This window comes from Dipodomys spectabilis, unplaced genomic scaffold (assembly GCF_019054845.1).
Source record: "Dipodomys spectabilis isolate Male_0828 unplaced genomic scaffold, ASM1905484v1 ptg000158l, whole genome shotgun sequence".
NCBI classification, from domain to species: Eukaryota; Metazoa; Chordata; class Mammalia; order Rodentia; family Heteromyidae; genus Dipodomys; species Dipodomys spectabilis.
Window position 1 is genome coordinate 757,573 of NW_024870835.1, and position 18,743 is coordinate 776,315.

Here is an 18,743-nt window from a genome sequence, read left to right on the forward strand (position 1 = left end):
ATTTAAGGAATATTATAAGATTATTGGTTTGGGCAGCACAGTTAGGGATGTTAAGAGTTAGTTGTATCTCGTATGTCATGATCACATATTTTAGAGTTTAAATTCATGAGGTCATATGTACAATGATTGCTAAGAATTTATTACTATTTAAGGCCAAATATTGGCCTGTTCTCAGTTCATATAATATGGCCCTGAAAGAATTGGTTTCACAGGCCTGTACATTCAGAGCCATATTTTAACACCCTAATAGAGATTGGACTGGAAATTCAAGTTTTTTTGGTTGTCTTTTTTTTTTGTTTCTGTTTTTGAATTCTGGACCTGGGCACTGTCCCTCAGCTCTTCAGCTCAAGGCTAGTGCTCTACCACTTGAGCCACAGTGCCACTTCTCGTTTTCTGGTGGTTAATTGGAGATAAGAGTCTCCAGCTGGCTTTGAACTTCAATCCTCAGATCTCAGCTTCCTGAGTAGGATTAAAGGCATGAGCCACCGGTGCCCAACTTGTCTTTCTTTTTAAAAGGAAAATTACCATGGATTCTGAAAACATGGCCAGTACCTTTAGTACTTTAAAATTTAAAGATTGCAGTTAGTAGAGAAGATAACTTAACGTGCCCTATAAAAAGTCTTTAATTTTTTGAGTTTCTCCAGCTTTTATTTTTAGCTGTGACTTTTTGGTTAATGAGAAGATGTGGAAAGTATAGTTTTCTCTTGGTCTGCCTGAAATTACTGAAACTCTCAATGCTGTAAAAGTTCAAAAGATCCTTGGAGAACTTCATTATTGTGTTGTGGTATCCCCTCCTCCTCATACAAATCTCTATTTCTAAAAATTCCTATTTCTAGAAAGTAGGAGGTATTAGAGAATTAATTGCTTCTGGTTTTAATCAAATTGTAATTGCTCTGATGTTGCCAAATGGACCTAAAGTCTCCTACTTAGGAAGCTTAGATGGGAAACAAAATAGCAGTTTTGCCAAGAAGAATGAATGGGATTCTGGGTCTAAATTAGCAAGCAGAAACCTTCCAGAGTGTCCAAATTCCATCAGCAACCCCCTAAACCTTCCATTCACCTTGTTATCAAATAATCTTTAGGAAATGCTTCGCTTCTGCCCTTCTTGCCTTCAAAGACTTTCTGTAAGTCCTGGAATTGCCTTTGTTTCAACACCTGCCTACTTTGCTGTTTTGAAGAAGATTGCTCCCATCTCCCCAATGGGAATCTATTTGGATAAATTGAAAAGGGTGGGGGAAGAAGTGTAAGGTGAGGCTGATTTTCACTTCTTCTGTCCCCTACTTACCCTACTCTGCTTCCAAAATTTAATTTGTAGTATGTCACAGCATAGCTTTTACAGAATTTAGCCTGGTAGTTTATGTAAAATTAATTCAAGGCAGCTAAATTAATATGAGCTGGTTTTTATCTTTGTGTCTTTCCTCCACTCTACCCTTCTTTCTGAGGATAAAGAAACTGAAGTGCCTTTCCTCTCCTTTCTAGTATCAAAATATTTAATCAGGTCTAAATTGACTTTTTTCTCAGCTCAGAGGGACAGGACAGTATTTAATGTGTGTGTGTGTGTGTGTGTGTGTGTGTGTGTGTTTGTGTGTAAGATGGTTTTCTGTTCCAAATCCAGGAAAATAAATATGCTAAAGTAGATTTTATATTAGAGTATTTTGAGTACATGTGGTAGTCATATTTGGATACTCAGTAATACAGCTTGATGTCTGATGTTTTCTTTTCATTCTTGTACTTATTGAATGGATTTTTTTTTTTTTTTTGTTGGTTGTGGGGCTTGAACTCTGGGCCTGGGCGCTGTCCCTCAGCTCTTCAGCTCAAGGCGAGTGCTCTCCTGCTTGAGCCACAGTGCCACTTCCTGTTTTCTAGTGGTTTATTGGAGATAAGACTCTCAAGGACTTTTCCTGCCCGGGCTGGCTTTGAACAGTGATCCTCAGATCTCAGCCTCCTGAGTAGCTAGGATTATAGGTAGGAGCCACCGGCGCCCTTCTGAATGGAATATTTTTATAGAGTATTAATTCTGAAATTACAGTTCTTCAAATTAGGTAGCCAGGATATTCCAGAAGTATGTAGATTAATTCACTACCATGGCAGGTCATTATTAGTTGTATCTCTGTGCTATATCTGGAGTGAAGTTATACATTCTGGGCAACTGATGCCCATCTCCAATCCCCCATTTTTTGTTCTTCTAGCCTTTACCACCATGGTAGAATCATTTTCAGAATGTTTGACCACCAACCTATAATAATTTTTTACTTGGCACCCAGCCCTAGCAGGGATCAGAATTAGAAGACAGACCTGGGAAAAATAGGAGAACATGACCCATTTATAAAGGGTGGATAATAGCCCTGTGGAAATGTGAATACTGTTGCTGATACCCATATTTATCCCTCTCCCTCTCCTTTTTTTTTTGTCCTGTCTCTGAGCTTTTATTGCTTAAGGCTAGTACTTTATTACTTGAGCTACAGCTCCACTTCTGACTATTTGCTGGTTAATTGGAGATAACAGTCTATGGACTTTCAATCCCAGGCTGGCTTTGAACTGTGATCCTCATATCTCAGCCTCCTGAGTACCCAAGAGTACAATCATCAGCTCCCAGCCTTTCTCCGCCCCCCCCTTTTTTTTTTTAAAGAGAAGCACATTATAAAGCAATGTAAAGTTTTAAATGTTAAGAATGATAAATTCAAAAAGACATTGGATAGACTATATAACATCTTTTCAGACTCTGGCTGCCCTCTTTTCTTGTCGTGATTCTGACTTATAGGTCTTGAGGAACATTGCAAGTGTACTTGTTTCTACCTTTCTTTCCTCCTGTCTAACTTTTGACTTCTCCAGGAGGTATGTGCATGATTATAGGTGTGAGCCACTAGCTTTTTGCAATCCTTTTTTCTTCTTTCAAATATCATCCCATAACCTGTTTTCTACTTTGTGTGTGAAATATTTAAACAATCTTTTAATTAATCATTTAATTTTATTTTTGGTTTTATCAGCTGGCCATCAACACTGCCATTTACTTCAGTGTATAAAATATGAAGACTTTTTACTCTGTTCCCAGCCCCCAACCTTTTCTTCCTGTTTGAGAGGGACCCTATTGAGTCTTTACTCATCATGCTATTGAAGTATATGATGAACTTTATTTCATAAAGACTGCTACAAGTGGCCATTTGACTGTTTTTTTCTTCAGTTACTGTATACTAATCTTGATGGATAGATGAGAGGTGTATTTGTTCACATTTTGTTCAATTGTTTTTCTTTTTATTTTCACTAGTACTGGGGTTTGAACTCAGGGCCTGAGTGCTGCCCTGAGCTTTATTTTGCCTCAAGGTTAGCACTCTACAGCTTGAGCCACAGCCCCACTTCTGCCTTTTTAGTAGTTACTTGGAATAAAAGTTTCACAGATTTTTCCTACTGGGGCTGGCTTCAAATTGCAATCCTGCGATCTCAGCATCCTGAGTAGCTAGGATTACTGGTGTGAACTACCAGCACCTGGCCCAGTTCTTTTTTTTTTTATTATTGTGAAAATACTGTACAGAGGGGTTACAATTACATGGGCAAGATAATGAGTACATTTCTTATCAAGCATTGTTGCCTCCTCCTTTGTTTCCCCATACCACCCCTTCCCATATCCTCGCCCCTCCGCGCCCCCTTCCGCGCCCCAAAGTTGTAAAGTTTGTTTTTCAACATAATGACTTGTACATCTCATTGTTGCAATGGGTCCTCCTGTATCCCTATTTAAACGATTTGTTTTTCCCCTTTCCCTCCACAAATTATATCGACATCAAATACAGTGAAAGCAGGGGTTATACCGTGGGGGAGGGACATACAAAAAAACAAAGAAATAATCTTATAAATGTGTTAGAAACAATCGCATGAAAGAAAAAAAAACATTTGAATACATATCTTAGGGTTCATTTCCCTAACATCACCTTATCTGACCTTTTCTGCTTGACTCAGACATATACTAGATATTGAAAATAAGGGAAACCATGGGACCTATGTTTCTTTGTGGCCTATGTTTCTTAATGTAGGAGGTCAGCTGCCTTCAGTCTCAGCAGGTGAATATATATCTTTTTCAGAATAAGTCACTGTGGAGAAAGGCTCCTGTATGTCTTGACCAATGGTGTACAATGATTGTTCTTGATCTGATGGCAAGGACATGTAAATGTCCAGAGTACTATCAGTTATCTCTAGTCTTAATTCACTTGTCTTGACTTTACCACTATGATTTACTTTTTTCTTGTCTTTATTACTCTTCTAGAAATGGAGAGGGAAAAGGATGTGTGTTCCTCAGCTAAGTTCAAGGCATTAAGTGTCCACTAGTGCCTCAATACCCTAGTGTACTCCTGGATGTGTGCCTGATAAAAGATGGTTTTATAAAAAAGTAGGAGGGGGTGGATTGGGAGTGTGGCGTAGGACATATAAAAGTGATTTCCACTCTCCTCTTATTGTGATTCTCAAATTAAAATCAATTCCAGAATCTTGTTAGAATAATAAACATCTTAGAAAAATGGATGAGTTTATTTCCACTATCTTTTTAGAAAAAAATAGTAAAAATTTTGGACTTGGCACCATAGTTCCCATCAGAAAGAAGAATGTTTTCAGTCCTTTTGCTAAATCATCTGAGATTAAAGTAGTGGTAGTGAAAGTTGAAAATTTACTATGTTATGTTGATCTGGAAGAGGATTGTAGTCATGACTGCTGTAGATTAGCATATTGCCTGATACATAGTAGGAACTTTCTGAAATTCTTGCCAGTGATTAAAGAAGATACAACTGACCAGCAGTCTTGATGTTACATTTACATACTATACTGAGGAATTTCTTCTAAACAAACTTGAACTTTATAAAAGATGCATAGCATTTTAGCAGGTAGTGGGTACTCAGAAATATAATCTGGAAAATTTACCCTGTGTGCTTATTTGTCAACTTAAACTTTCAGCATAAGGAAGAGGTGATATTAAAAACATTGTGAATGCTGTGTACATCTCCTGTTCTTTTCCAGCATTTCAAACACAAGGAAGCAAAATGCTTCATTTCTTTTCCTCACATACATGTCCAAACTCTGATGTTTAAGTTAGAAGTAGTTTCCATAGCAGCAGTAACTTTGCCCTTTTATCTTTTTCTTAGTGAAATATTTAGCATAGGTCAGCCAGAGAGAATAGTATTCCTGGCTGTAGTTTGTAAAGGTTTCATTTATGCTTTGACTTGCTAGGATCCATGTGTTCCATGACAGTCAACTATACCTATTCTGGGCACCTTTGTGTTCCCAATGCTCAACACAGTGTTTGGCACATCCAGGGACTCAGGGAGGTTCTGTGCCCTCTCTCTTTCTTAAAATATAATTTTGTTGTTATTATTAAAGTGCTGTATAGAGAGGTTACCATTTCATAAGTCAAGAAAGGAGTACATTTCTTCTTGGACAGTGTCAGTTTCCCCCTCCTGTGTCTACAAGTTGCATAGCTCATTTTCCACATAGTGTCTACTGAGTACCATGCTTGCATTTGTTCATCCTCTTGCCCTCCATTTTTACACCTCACTGCGTTCTCCACAAGACCGAAAAAAGAACAAAACCAAACCCTAAAAGTAGACACAAACACCATGATTGCCACCTATACCAACAACTACTGCAACAACAAAACCTTTGTTTTTATTTCTTAGAATTCATTTTGATAAACAGCTAAATGTTAATGACAAACATTAAATGTTCAGAGGCATTAGGCTTTGGGATCTAGGGAGTTTCTTTTCTGCTCTCTTTTGTACTCTTCTTCATGATTTTTTTATATACCAGACAACAGCTGTATTGAAAGAGAGAGGTGTTAACTTCAAGTCTATTCTTGGTTATAGTCATCCTGGATATGATTTTTTTTTTTGTGGTGTGATGACTGTGAACACACCTCTCTTTCCCCTCTCTTTCATTCTCTTCCCCTTGGCTCCCCTCTGTTCCTTAGATACTAGTTTTGCATTGTTTTCACAAAGACTATAATTAGGATTTTGTTGTCGTTTGTTTTTGGTTATTGCTATATTTTAATGAATCTTGATTTTATACTAAGTGTGTGTAAGCTTTCTTGTTTATAAATATTCTGACATGACTTTGAGTACTTCCAGATACATAAGTCTACAACAGGAAGCTTCCTTCCCTTTGTGGTAAAGATTGTAAAGCCACATGGATAAAAGGAAAAATTGGCCTTTATCTTGTTACTTTGAAGTGCTCTTTATTGATGTTCATCATCCTCTTTCTGTTATTTACTTTGTGCATTATGGAGAAGACAAAAACAGGTGAGGCTTATATGGTGGGCATCAGTTTATAGGAGAACAGGGGAATTGTGTAGCCTAACTCAGAGGTTCATAGACAGCTGCCTGTAGGCACAATGCCCTCTTCCTTCTTAGGCTTCATGAAGTTTCTCATGGTCAGCAAAAGAAAGGTAATGAGTCTTTTGCAGATGGACACAAAAGGTTGAATAACAGTAGGAAGTAGCCTGGGAGCAGGAGCAGCCACTGGGAATTTGGTAGGGCTTACTGTGTGGGACAGGATTGGTAGGCACTGGATGGACAGGGAGGTGGGAACCATGTCAAGTCCGATGTCTCACTAGGGAGCTGAGATGAACTTTGTCCACAATGTGGAATCAGCAGAAGCCTTGTAGGATGCTGACCATTTTGGAGTAGATCAAATGGAAGGGGCATTAGAGAAGGGGTGACTCTAGAAGCAGAAAGCAGTTGGAAGGTTTTAGATACAGTCTCAGCCTTGGCTTTTTTGCTTAGTGTCTGTATCTATGTATTGGAATCTGATTTTTAAGTTAAAGAACATTGTGTGTGTGTGTGTGTGTGTGTATGTGTGTGTGTGTGTAGTTCATAGTGCACAATAGGATCAAATGAGATAAAATATCGAGCTTGAGGCCTGACACAGAATGATGGATCAATAAATGCTACCTTCTTTTCCTTTTCCACTTTTTCCTTTTCCACTTTTTTCTACCCTCTTTTCATTGACTTCTTCTACAGAAGGCATCCATACTGCCTGAACATCTTTTTTTTCCCCATAACAAAAGATGTTCACATTCTGTGTACAGTTTAGGAAGATTCCTTATTTTTAATTTCTCTTACTTGGTGAACAACTATAATCCCAGCAATGGGGAGGCAGCAGCAGAAGTATTGTAAGTTCAAGTCCAGTGTAGGCTATATAGTAAGACTGTGTCTCAATAAGAAAAACTCAAGCAACAAAACTGTAGTTAGTAAAGCTTAGAATGACTGTTTAAATCCAGGCTAGTTTGAAAATAATGACAGAGATGATATGGGACAGTCTATAGTACTATATGGATATACTTCCTGGTCATGAGGTTCAACATTTTGACATCATCTGATAGATCTTGTAATGTGCACATTATCAGTCTAGATTTCAGAGCACAAGACTTCTATACTGCTTCTCTACTTGAATTATAAATATCAAGTCCTAATGGAAGTTGAAGATGTTTAAAGTATACTTGAAGTACTTATTAAGGAAAGCAACAAAGATAGTAGTGATTGGTGTTTTAATTATAATCTAATTTTATTATTATTATTAAATAGTTGTACAAAGGGGTTACAAGTCAGCTTATGAATGCAGTGCTTCTTGGTCAGTATCACATCTTCCATTCTACCCCATTTGGTATTTTAAAATATTAAAATATCAAAATTCCAAGCAGTTGAACAATTTAGTATAAGAAGACCAAGTTGAGGAGGATGGAGGCTTGTATGCTTTTTGAGGGGAAGGCTTTGTGCTTTTAAAAGTAAGGTAAATTAAAATAGATAAGGCTGTAATTTGAATGTGGAACACTTAAGACTATTGACACCCTATATATTTAAATGCAGTCTTTGGAGGTCTGGGGTTAAAAATTGCAGCAATTTAAGCAAAAATTTCCATCTTTCTTAGTCGCCATTTGTGACTATGCTAAATCTAGTTTAACAGCATCTGCTTCAAAGGCCCAGGACAGGAGATGGCAAATGATTAGCAAAAGTCTGCACACTACTTTCCACTGTATTCCCTTTTCAGGTTACAAGTTCCCAGTGGAATTATACTATTGGAGCCTCTACTTGAAAGACAAGCAAATATTCCATGGTAGCATTTGAAAGGCTCATCTTCATTGTCTAACAATAATGATAATAGCCCCAAATACTCAGAACTTAAACATTTATAAAGTACTTTGACATCTGTCTAAGTATGTACATAATTTATAATGGAAGTTTTTTTTTTTTAAAGAAAACAGATCCCTTTACTCTTTCTCCCTCTTCTAGAGTAGAAATAACACAAAAGGCTAAACGTCTTTAAGTCTCAAAACTTATGTTAACTTTAATTTATATTAAAATGTATCCTGTGATTACATCTATATATCTTTCCCCCCTTTTCAGCCTATGGGAAATAGATTCTGCTTCTCAAGAACTCTTGGAAATATGTATGGACATGTATACACAGGTTATATTACATATATATACTTACATAATTGTTTTCTTTTTATTTTTTTATTAATAAGTTTTTTTTATTGTGAAAATACTGTACAGAGGGGTTACAATTACATGAGCAAAGAAATGAGTACATTTCTTAGCAAGCATTGTTGCCTCCTCCTTTGTTTCCCCTGCCCAGCCCATCCCTTCCCATCACCCCCACCCTTCCTCGCCCAAGTTGTAAAATTCGTTTTTCAACATAACATCTTGTACATCTCATTGTTGCATTGGGTCCACCTGTATCCCTATTTAAACAATTGTTTTTTCCTTCTCCTCCACAAATTATACCAATATCAAATATAGTGAAAACCGGGGTTATACACGATTGCTTTCTTGTCCATATAACTTGGGGAGACTTGTGTCTATGAACTTGTGTCTATGAATTTGAGATTTTTTTCCCCAAGTACAAAAATTTCATTTATTAAAACAATTTTGTTGAAGTAACTTCAAATACATCAATTATTTAAAAATGTGGAAACTAGTTAACAGCCTCAAATTTCTCAATATTTAAATGGCTTAAATAATTTGCCTTTTCAGTGATTTTTATTTCTTGCCAAAAAAATGAATTCACTGAATTTCAAACTTAGGTCAGTGTGCTTTTGCATTTTATAAAAAGGCAAAATGCTTAGTGAAAATGGCAAGTTTGCAACAGCTAAGAAATAACATTTACAGTTAAACATATCTTTCAATTGAACATGCTATTTCATATTAGGATAACATGAGAAACAGGAAATCTTGACAAAAGTATGAGTGGAGACTGCTGGGTGAGATGGTCAGGAGTCATTGACTAGGAACACAGAGCACCTTGGCTTGTTTCTCTGTTGGAGAGTGATCTAAGAACAAGGGTTGAGGATATGGGCCAGCATGGATAATAAGTAGACAAGTTCTGAAGCTAGGAGGGCCCTTCCTATTATGTACCAACTTCCTTTGGCAAGCATTAAGTGTTAGCTACATTCCTCAGGGAGAACAACTAGAAATTTCTTTGGGATTGGGTGCAATCTCTACCTTTTGGAATTGCTTTGAATATTATTATCAGTTTGAGTGCAATTTCTTGCCTTTTTTTCCCTTGAAGTATTGTAAGTAAATCAGAAGCTTAATTTCCATGAAAGGTCACAGATATATGTAGGCATTTTCTAGCTGGGGCGTAGGTTTTGTTTTTGCTTTTGGTCCATCATGGGGCTTGTACTCAAGGCCTGGACATATGGTCCCCTGAGCTTTTTTTAAAAATTTAACTCAAGGCTAATGCTCTTCTACTTTGAACCACAGCTCTCCTTCTGGTTTTCTGGTGGTTGCATGGGAGATTGGGGTCTTTTAGACTTTCTTGTCCAGGCTGGCTTGGAACTGTGAACCTCACATCTCAGCCTTCCAATTAGCTAGGATAACAGGTATGAGCCACCAATGCTCAGCTTGGAATATAGGTTTTAAAGAAAGTTGCCTTTGGAAAGTGGGAAAAAGAAAAGAACTGGATCAAAGGAAATAGGAATTTTCTTGGTGTAAGTCTTGGTTTATAAAGATGCACCAGTCTTCTTTATCAAATAATTGTTACGTATCTGAGTCAAAGGTATATATCTCTTGAGACACTCAGGACTTAACACATCACTGGAAAGAAATATGTTATTTGGACAAATTCCAGAGAGAATATTCACATTTGTAGAGAGAGGAAGCGATCTTGTATGGATCAGAAATCAGTGGATGGAAAGAGTACATTGCATTATGCCATATATACCCTGGGATAGCATCTCTTAATTTCTAGTTTCTGCAAAGTCTTAACAGAAGAACGTGTGACCTGCCAGCATTATTAAGAAAATACATACACCTTATTTGGTTAGTTGACATTTTAGATGCCTTTATTTTGATATAAACTGCTTGGGGTTTAATGCTAACTATAACATTTGGTTTTCTTTGTAAGTCCTGCCAAATGACAGCAAAGAGTAAAATGTTAGCTCAAGTGGCCAGATGGAGAATGGTGGCCCTTTGTAACATTTGTGTGTTAAGAAATGGTATTTCTGTCCAAAAGCCTTTCTTGTCTTTTATATTCCCTTTAAGATTAAACATTTTTTTCTCTGTTCCAGCTAAAATGTGACAGAATATTTTAGTGTGTCTATTCTTCAAAGGAGCTATGTTTTTAATCTACCTAATGAAAACACTCAGAACTACTGGGATTTATTTGAGGATTTCACAACTTGTACTACTCTGAGGAGATTCCCCATAGTTGTGATTTCTGTAGAATATAAAGTTAATCCAATTTCTGTGTTGACTTAATTAGCAGTCCAAAATCTATCTGCCTTTTCAAAAAAAAACTTGACCATACAAACTATGATTTTATTCTTATTGTACTCATAACCCTTTTTAGGTTCTGTAGTCAAATAATGGCATGGGAAATTAATTAGGCCTGCCGAGGTTGGAATGAAAGAATGAGGTTGGAATGATTCATCACTAGAAGATAGCAGTTTAGCAAATTCTAGCCTGTAACCAGACTGGAGATAACCCCCAGCTTAACCTTACTCCTCCAGAGGTGGATAAATGACTGTGTTGAGCAATACAGATTAAAATTTTACTTCTGGAAGGCAGCTATGCTCACCACTATACCAGTATTTCCAGTAGAGGGTTTGAGGTCCAGAAGGGAATGATTATTTCTTTATAGGCCTGAGAGCCCTAAGGGCCAAAGACATTTAAAATTGCCGGATGCTGGTGCCTAATGCCTGAAATCCTAGCTACCCAGGAGGCTGAGACTGAGGATCGCGTTTCTTGTGGTTCAAGCCACCCCGGGCAGAAACGTCTGTGAGACTCTTATTTCCATTTAACCAAGAGAAAACTGGAAGTGGTGCTGTGGCTCAAGTGTTAGAGTGCTCGCCTTGAGATAAATAGAAGAGGTTAGAAAATAGTATAAACTAATAGAGTCTAGAAGTTCAAAGTACCTCTTTCCATTTGAAACTTAGCATATAATTTTGTACAGGAAAGAAGGTTTGAACATTTTTTACTTTTATTCCTGTATCAAGTGATCAACATTCTTATCCTATAATGTCGACTCTAAATCCAGACAGACCCAAAGTCAATTACTGCTTGTCTTAAGAAAAAAAAAATCACCTAATTACGTTTTTTATGTTCATAAGAATTCAGGCACATGCTATGGTTAATTAGAAACATTGTGAATTATGCCTAAGTTGTGCCTATGCTTGTACTAAAAAAACCCCAAAAACAAAAAACGTAACAAAGCGAATGATGAAGAAACACAATTTGCCAATGCTATGGTTCAGACAATAGCAACAAAAAACAGAATTCAGATGAGCCAAACCTATTTAAAAAAAAAACATGGCTGATGGCGGCTAAGAAGACGTAGACCTGCAGTGACCATCAGTGAAGAAGTAAAGCCCCTTGCTTCCCCTGTACCATCCTCAGGCTGCTCAGAGAGGAAGGAAGTCCCTTAAATATAGGTGGCTTCCCTGAAAGATTGCCAGGGACCTCTGAAGGACCAAGGAAGGAAAAGCTGGGCTGACAATTCATTAGAATCATCTGTGGAGCTTGTTTAACAGATGGGATTCTAGGCTCCAGTCTCTAAAAAAGCTGATGACTCCAGTTTCTGATGATTTTGTCTTCTTTACCTTGTGTATCATGCATTCATGTGTCTATCTTCAGGAGGGTAGGGGGAGGACACAGAACTTGAGGGATAAAGGGTGAAAAAGTGCAGCAGTGGAGCTCACTGGAAACTGATGACAGTGAACTATACAAGTCATGGGTGAAACAAGAGGGAGGGACTGGGAGACAACGAGGGAACAGAAGACACTGTATGATAGGAAATGTACTCATTACCTGGCTTATGTAATTGCAGTCCCTCCGTACATCATTTCTATAATAACAATAAAGTAAATTAATTAAAAAATTTACTTCTGTTTCCTCAAATGTAAGTTATTCTCACCACCCATGTCCACTTTGTTTTTGAAGGTTGGTGGGGGGACAACTTTGAGATATGTTTTTACTTTGACTCTTAATTTTGGAATTAACATACAGTTGGAATATCTGAGGGATTCATTTTTGTTATTTCCATACATTTGTACATTATACTTGAACAAGTTTACCCTGCTACCACACTACTCTTCTTCTTCTCTCCTTCCCACCTTTTCAACCAGCATTTGATGCATTTTATTATATTGATTAATTCACTCACTGTGTATATATGTAATGTTTTTAGATCCTCTTCAGTCCTCAGTATTGCCTCCTTTCCCCTTCATCCCTTCCTTATTTTGACTTCTGAATGCTTTTAGGGGGATCTCATAGGGCAGAAATTTATGACATAGGTTAGTAGGTGATGATTTATTTTATATTCAGTGGATTTGTTGCTCACTTCCTTTGTAAAGTATTAATACATAAATGAAAAACTTGAGTTGATATGTGTACTCAGATTTGTGTGCTTTGGCTTTCCTAAAGTAGATTCTTCCTACTTTGCTCTTTTAGTCACAGCCCTATAAAAACTTCTCCTTTGTTTATTCATCTTGTATTCTTAGTTTCTAGCACATAATGTTTTGGTGGTTTGTTTAAATGTGAGCAGTTGGAATGTAAAATTTTTTTGATGATGTATTTAAACAGTTTACTGGTATAATTAAAATGTAACACAATAGGAATGTGCTTACTTCTGAGACTATCTGGAATGTGATAGCATCCTTTGACATCAGCCTGGTCAGTCACTGACAGTGTACACCTGGGTGACCTGATTGCTCCTTGAGTGGCTTGACTGCCCTCCAGAGCACCTCCACACAGTTGATTTTCAGAGGGGACACACTATTCTTTTCTTGCAATCCTTTCCTTTCTTATGGTGGCATTCAAAGCCTTACGTGGTCTGGTCTCATTACCCCTTTGATGCATCTCCTTCTTTCTCCTTGTAGCTCCTCACTGCTGTTCTTCACAGCCGACCAGCTTTGTCCTGGTTTGTCTGTCTGCCTGGAATAAACCTCTTCTAGATGCTCTTGTAGGGGCTGCACTTGTTTCCTGTTACACAAATTACTGTGAACTTAGTGGCTAACACAATACACATCTACTATTTTATGGTTCTGAAGGTCAAAGATCATGCAAGGTGCTTCTCAATGTGCTGAGTGGAAATGGCTGGCAACCCTGCATTCCTTCTGAAGGCTTTAGTGTTGAAGGTTTCTTTTCAGTTGCTAGCTGTTAGTGACTGCCTATTTTCCTTGGTTGGTAATTCCTTTTGAAGCCAGACATGGCCTGTTGACTAAGTACATGGCCTGTTGATTTGTACTTAAGACCTTGAACTTGCCAGGCAGTTACCTCACTATGGAGCCATACTTCCAGATCTTTTCTGCACTGGTCATTTTTGAGATGGGGTCTTGCTTCCTGTCTAGGTATATGCCTCAACCAGTATCTACATATTTTAGGCTTCTTGTTATATACAGCTAGAATGACAGGCACACGTAACTATGCTCATCTGATTGTTATGGACTCTTGTGGACTTTCCTGTCTAGGCTAATCTGGAGTTGTGATCTTGATCCCAGTGTCTCACATAGCCTACACTGTGCTCTGTCTACTTTTGGTTCCTGTTGTAGCTTCGATGATAGGCACTTGCCACTCTACCTGGGTTCTTCTGTTGAAATGATACTTTGCAGATTTTTCTGCCTGTACTGTAGGCCAAGAACTATGATTCTTGCAATGTTAGCCTACCACAGAGCAAAGATGTCAGATTCAGCCCACCATGCCTAGCTATAGATTGAGAAAGGCTGTCATGAACATTTCTGTCTGGATGGGCCTAAAACCACCACCCTCCTAAATAGCTAGGAATTATAGTTGTGGGACATGGATGCTCACTTGCAGCACTTCTTACAACTTTTCTTCCTTTTCTTATTTATAAGGGTCCTGTAATTAGACCTAGAGTATAATCTAAGATAGTCTTCTTTTTTTAAGATCAATTTATTAGGCACATTGATTCTATCAGGAATTGTAATTCCCCTTGCCATGTCACATGACAGACTATAGGGAGTAGGATGTAGATATGGTGGTAAGGGAGGTTTATCTGTAATAGCAGCTAGCTCACATCAGTTTTTGAAGCCTTAGCTCAGAGCTAATTATCTTAATTAATACTACTTAGTACCCATAGTACCCTAAAGGTACCATTAAACCCATCTCCATGTCTACATAATCATTTCCTGCATTTCTATCTGTTCTGCATTTCTATCTATTCCAAAGTATACTTTATATAGTTAATTCCACTGTTATATAATATATACTCATTCCTGGTCTGCACACATCTCCCATTGCAGATAGTCACTTCTTGGTGTTCATTGCTGTGCTTCAAGCACCTAAGACTAGCCCAAATTCACAGGTGCAGCATGCTTCACATGCAGGATGTGAAGCGTAAGCGATCTTTTTCACCAGATCTTTATTTTTGCCTACTGTTGATGACTGTGATGGACCTAGACAGTAGAGGAGTTAGAGCCCTAAACAGATAGTGTTAACCCACTAACCACAAAGTTTTTAATCCTGCCAGCTCAGGAACTGCAAATCTCCAGAAACACTAACATTGGAGAGTCTACTATGTAGGAGTGAGACATAAAGAACCAAGAGACAGTGTTTTTTTTGTTCTTGTTTTTGTTTTTTGCCAAAGAACTTTCTCTGTGACTCCTACAGCTATTCCTGTTTGCTGTCCCTGACAGTTCTAGGACCCTTGTTAGCCCCAAGGCCAAAAAATCAGACCTTGAGGTTGTGGAATCTGTGGAGCAAGTGAGATGGTTAAAATGTGGTGGTGGAGGATTAAGAAGGGCTGAGAAAATCCTATGTAGTCTAAAATGGCAGATTATTTTAGGAACCCCACAGCAAAGAGGGTTAAAGGAAAACAAAATAATAGTTCATTCTTTTGACTGACATGTAGACCCGGGATTGCAGCATTTGGTTGGATATTCTTTTGCTTAATTCAGGAAAGCCATAAATGTATCATGAACTTGCCATTTGAGTGATTTCAATGGGAGAGCATTTACTGAAGGAGCGGTTTCTCCTGTTAATGCATTTCACTGGGTATATCTTTTGCTTTCATTCCCTGTGTTGTGTTCCTCAAAGAGAGTGCTTCTTGGAAAAGGCTGCTTATCTCTTATACTTTAGAGACAAATGCTTACTGCTCACCTTACAGTGCGGCCTTTCACGAGAGTTAGGTCAGGGGGAAGTCACAATATTGGCTCTATCCTGGTGCAGTGAGACTCTAGATAGGGAGAACCTACCCACTGCAAATAAATGTGGAGCCCCAGGTCACTTTATTCAAGTTGGATTTTCTTTTCTTTTAGTCTGAGAGAAATGCTTTTCTTTGCCTCTAGCCATGATTCTTCTTAGTGATACTATCATTTTTTATGTGCCTAAATTCCTAGTTGGTATCAAATTAAAAAACATTTATAAACCATAACTCAACTATGTTCCAAACAAATCTTTTTTATTTTTTTAAATTTTATTTACTGTTTGTTTCTGTCATTATCCTAAAATCATTCCCAAACCCAACATGCCACGTCTCCAAGTCCTTGCTGCCCAGAGGCTTGGAACACATTAGTGCTATGCTTTGGGATTTGCTATGCTTTAGCTGCCATGTTTTTATAGCAAGTCAATGTAAAAGGTTCTTGATAAAAAGCACACTACTGATCACTTGCAATATAAATGGCTTTCTTTGTTTTACCATGTAGTAAGGATTTGTATTTTAGAGGGTGAGGGTGGTTGGTAGAGTGTGCCAAAACTGAAATTATATTATCTCTGAAGACAAATACTTGAGGTAGAAAAACAAGGTACTAACTTCATGCTGTTGGGGAAGAGGGCTACCTTTCCTCCAAATTTTAAAGATACTATTCTTTATCATAAATCCATGAAATTGGGAGGGTTTGAGTGGGGACCTTGCTACCAGGTGGAACTTACCTGAGCAAAACCAGAAAGTATGACACTGGACTGTTCAGAGGGACTGGAAGCCCTCAGGTATTTTAGATGGCTAAAATAACAAGCTGTTAGAAGTAGTAGAGGATCTCTAGTATTTATACTAATTCTACTAAATAGTTTATGCATACTAATTCTGCTAAATAGTTATACTTAATTTAAGAAACTGTAGGGGACTATTGATGATTTAGTAAAATCCTGGGAATAGTGTTAACGTGAATTAACCTGTGGAAGGCAGTAATTTGGTAGTTTAGAGGAAGGTAAGAGTCCAGATAAGATCAAACCAGGGCCTTGCCCTTGCTAGGCCAGTGCCTAGCCAGTGCCTGAGCTATGGCCCCAGCCTGAGAGCTCAGATCAGGATGGTAACCCTAGGTATGGATGGCATGTCAGACTAGATCAGCAGCAGCAGCAGCAGCAGGAGGAACTCTGCAGCAGACTTCTTAGCAACCTGATATGACTTTAGCCCACAGAGGTTTGATCTCAGCATCAGGTAATTTCTGTTTTGGATCCCCCCGCCCCCCTCCCCCCCCCCCCCCATACTTACAGGCATTGTACCAAGTGAGTTTAGCAAGAATTCTTGGAATATTCTTCAGGTATTTTTGATTAGCAGTCAGTGTTATTTGGTGGCTGTCTGTAAGAGGTTTAAAAATAGTGAAGGAGATGATTACTACAGTTTCACGAATTTTTATTTTTACAAGAAGGCTGGAAAATAGAGACTTTAAAAAAGTTTCCCATTATCATCAGGAAACTATTCGACTAGTTTGACTTACCAAAATCTTACTGGGCTTAGATAGGAGAAATGAAATATTATCATTGATCTCATAATTCTACAGTAAGAAAACGGTAGTTATAGGTACACTGAAGGCTCTTTAAACAAAATTAAAAAATTCAGCCTAAAAAGACTTAATGGTCTTTGGAAGTAAACTTTGTAACTGTGAAAAGGTAGAGGTCATCCTTCTCTCCTTGTACAAATAAAATCCCTGTTCCCACCAAAATAACACCCTACCAGTTTCTCTTGGAGTCCAGTGAAAATACAGAATATTTCAGATTGGTCTGAGGTAATGTGCGTTTTCATGCATTTTACATGGAGTGTACAGGTGGAAAAGCAGTCTGAATAGACACAGTTGATGCTTAACTTAGGAGGCAAATGTATATTGAAACATTATTTTCTAAGCCTTAAAATTAATGGCTGTGTTTCACTGGAACATGGCCTTTTTTTCCCCCTTCCAAGGAGTTTCAGAGCCAGTGGAATCTATAAATAGTACAGAGCCCAGTTGTCTGTGGTAGATTGAGTAGAGCAGAATTGCCTGTCCTTAAGTGAAGGGGATGTAGCTTTACATTTTTAGTAACTGAATTGTTGCCCAGCATAAAGGTAAGGGCCATGTGAGCAACTTATTTATAACTTCCCATAAAGGTATGTGTCTGTCTCAAGCGGAGAAACTGTCTGGGGTGCTGGGAATCTAAAAGTGCAATAGAATCATTTTCCATACACAGCATTCCTAGCTTAGTTCAGTAATTGTTCATATCCTTGGGGCTTTCAGAAAGAAGGGGTATGGTGTCAGCTTCTTAGTGTGCACCTACTATGGACTTGAGGAGATGTTCTTAAAACATTTGAATCTGGTTTTTATAGCATGAGGGATGTTTGGCTTGCAACTCTTTATAGGACTCTGTATATAAATTTAGGCTTGGTTTAACCTGTGGGGTGTGGTCCTCCTGTTCTCCCAATGTAGTCTAACCGTACTGGGTTCTCATCAAAATGTTTCATGGACATAAAGCACTTTGCTTTTTCACAGGTTCAGTTTGAGGATAAGTAAGTGTTTCTCTAATGAACACAGGGTCAGACTGAATTCTCTGGCTACAGTGGGAGAAGGGAAGAAGAGAAAAAGATTTTCATGGCATCCTAGGTAGCTTGGTAGATGCCAGAAAATAAAATCCATTGCTACTTGTTATTACTGTTATCCCTGGCAGCATCAGCAAATGCTTGTAGCCAAAGTTAAATGTAAAGATCATAAAAACATAAGACATGTTGTCAGCCTCCCATTATGCTTGATTTCCAGAGATTGAGTTTTCTGATTATTAAGTTGACATTTTTCTTTAAAGTATCTGCATATATGGATAAAAGGAAACTTTGGCTTTTGTGCCAATATCTCGGCTCTGTTTAGTATTTGGGCAAGTTGTAATAAGTGGTAAATGGCCCATTAACTATATTGGAGGCCTCATGGCAGCACTAATTTCAAATCGTGCTGGGTTTACAATTTACATATTAAAAAATGTTCACTTGATTTTGTTCAGGGACAAAGCTGACATCCTATACAAGCATTATTCCAACAATCCCATTTATTGGTCCAATTATTTCAATTGAAAGATGCT

General features: G+C 37.9%; 1 protein-coding gene across 1 annotated transcript in view; it reads left to right on the plus strand.

The window, feature by feature from the left end:
- Positions 1-18,743, plus strand: part of Elavl2 (ELAV like RNA binding protein 2) — a 164,699-nt gene that overhangs the window by 71,539 nt on the left and 74,417 nt on the right. The gene's annotated exons all lie outside the window — the stretch shown is intronic.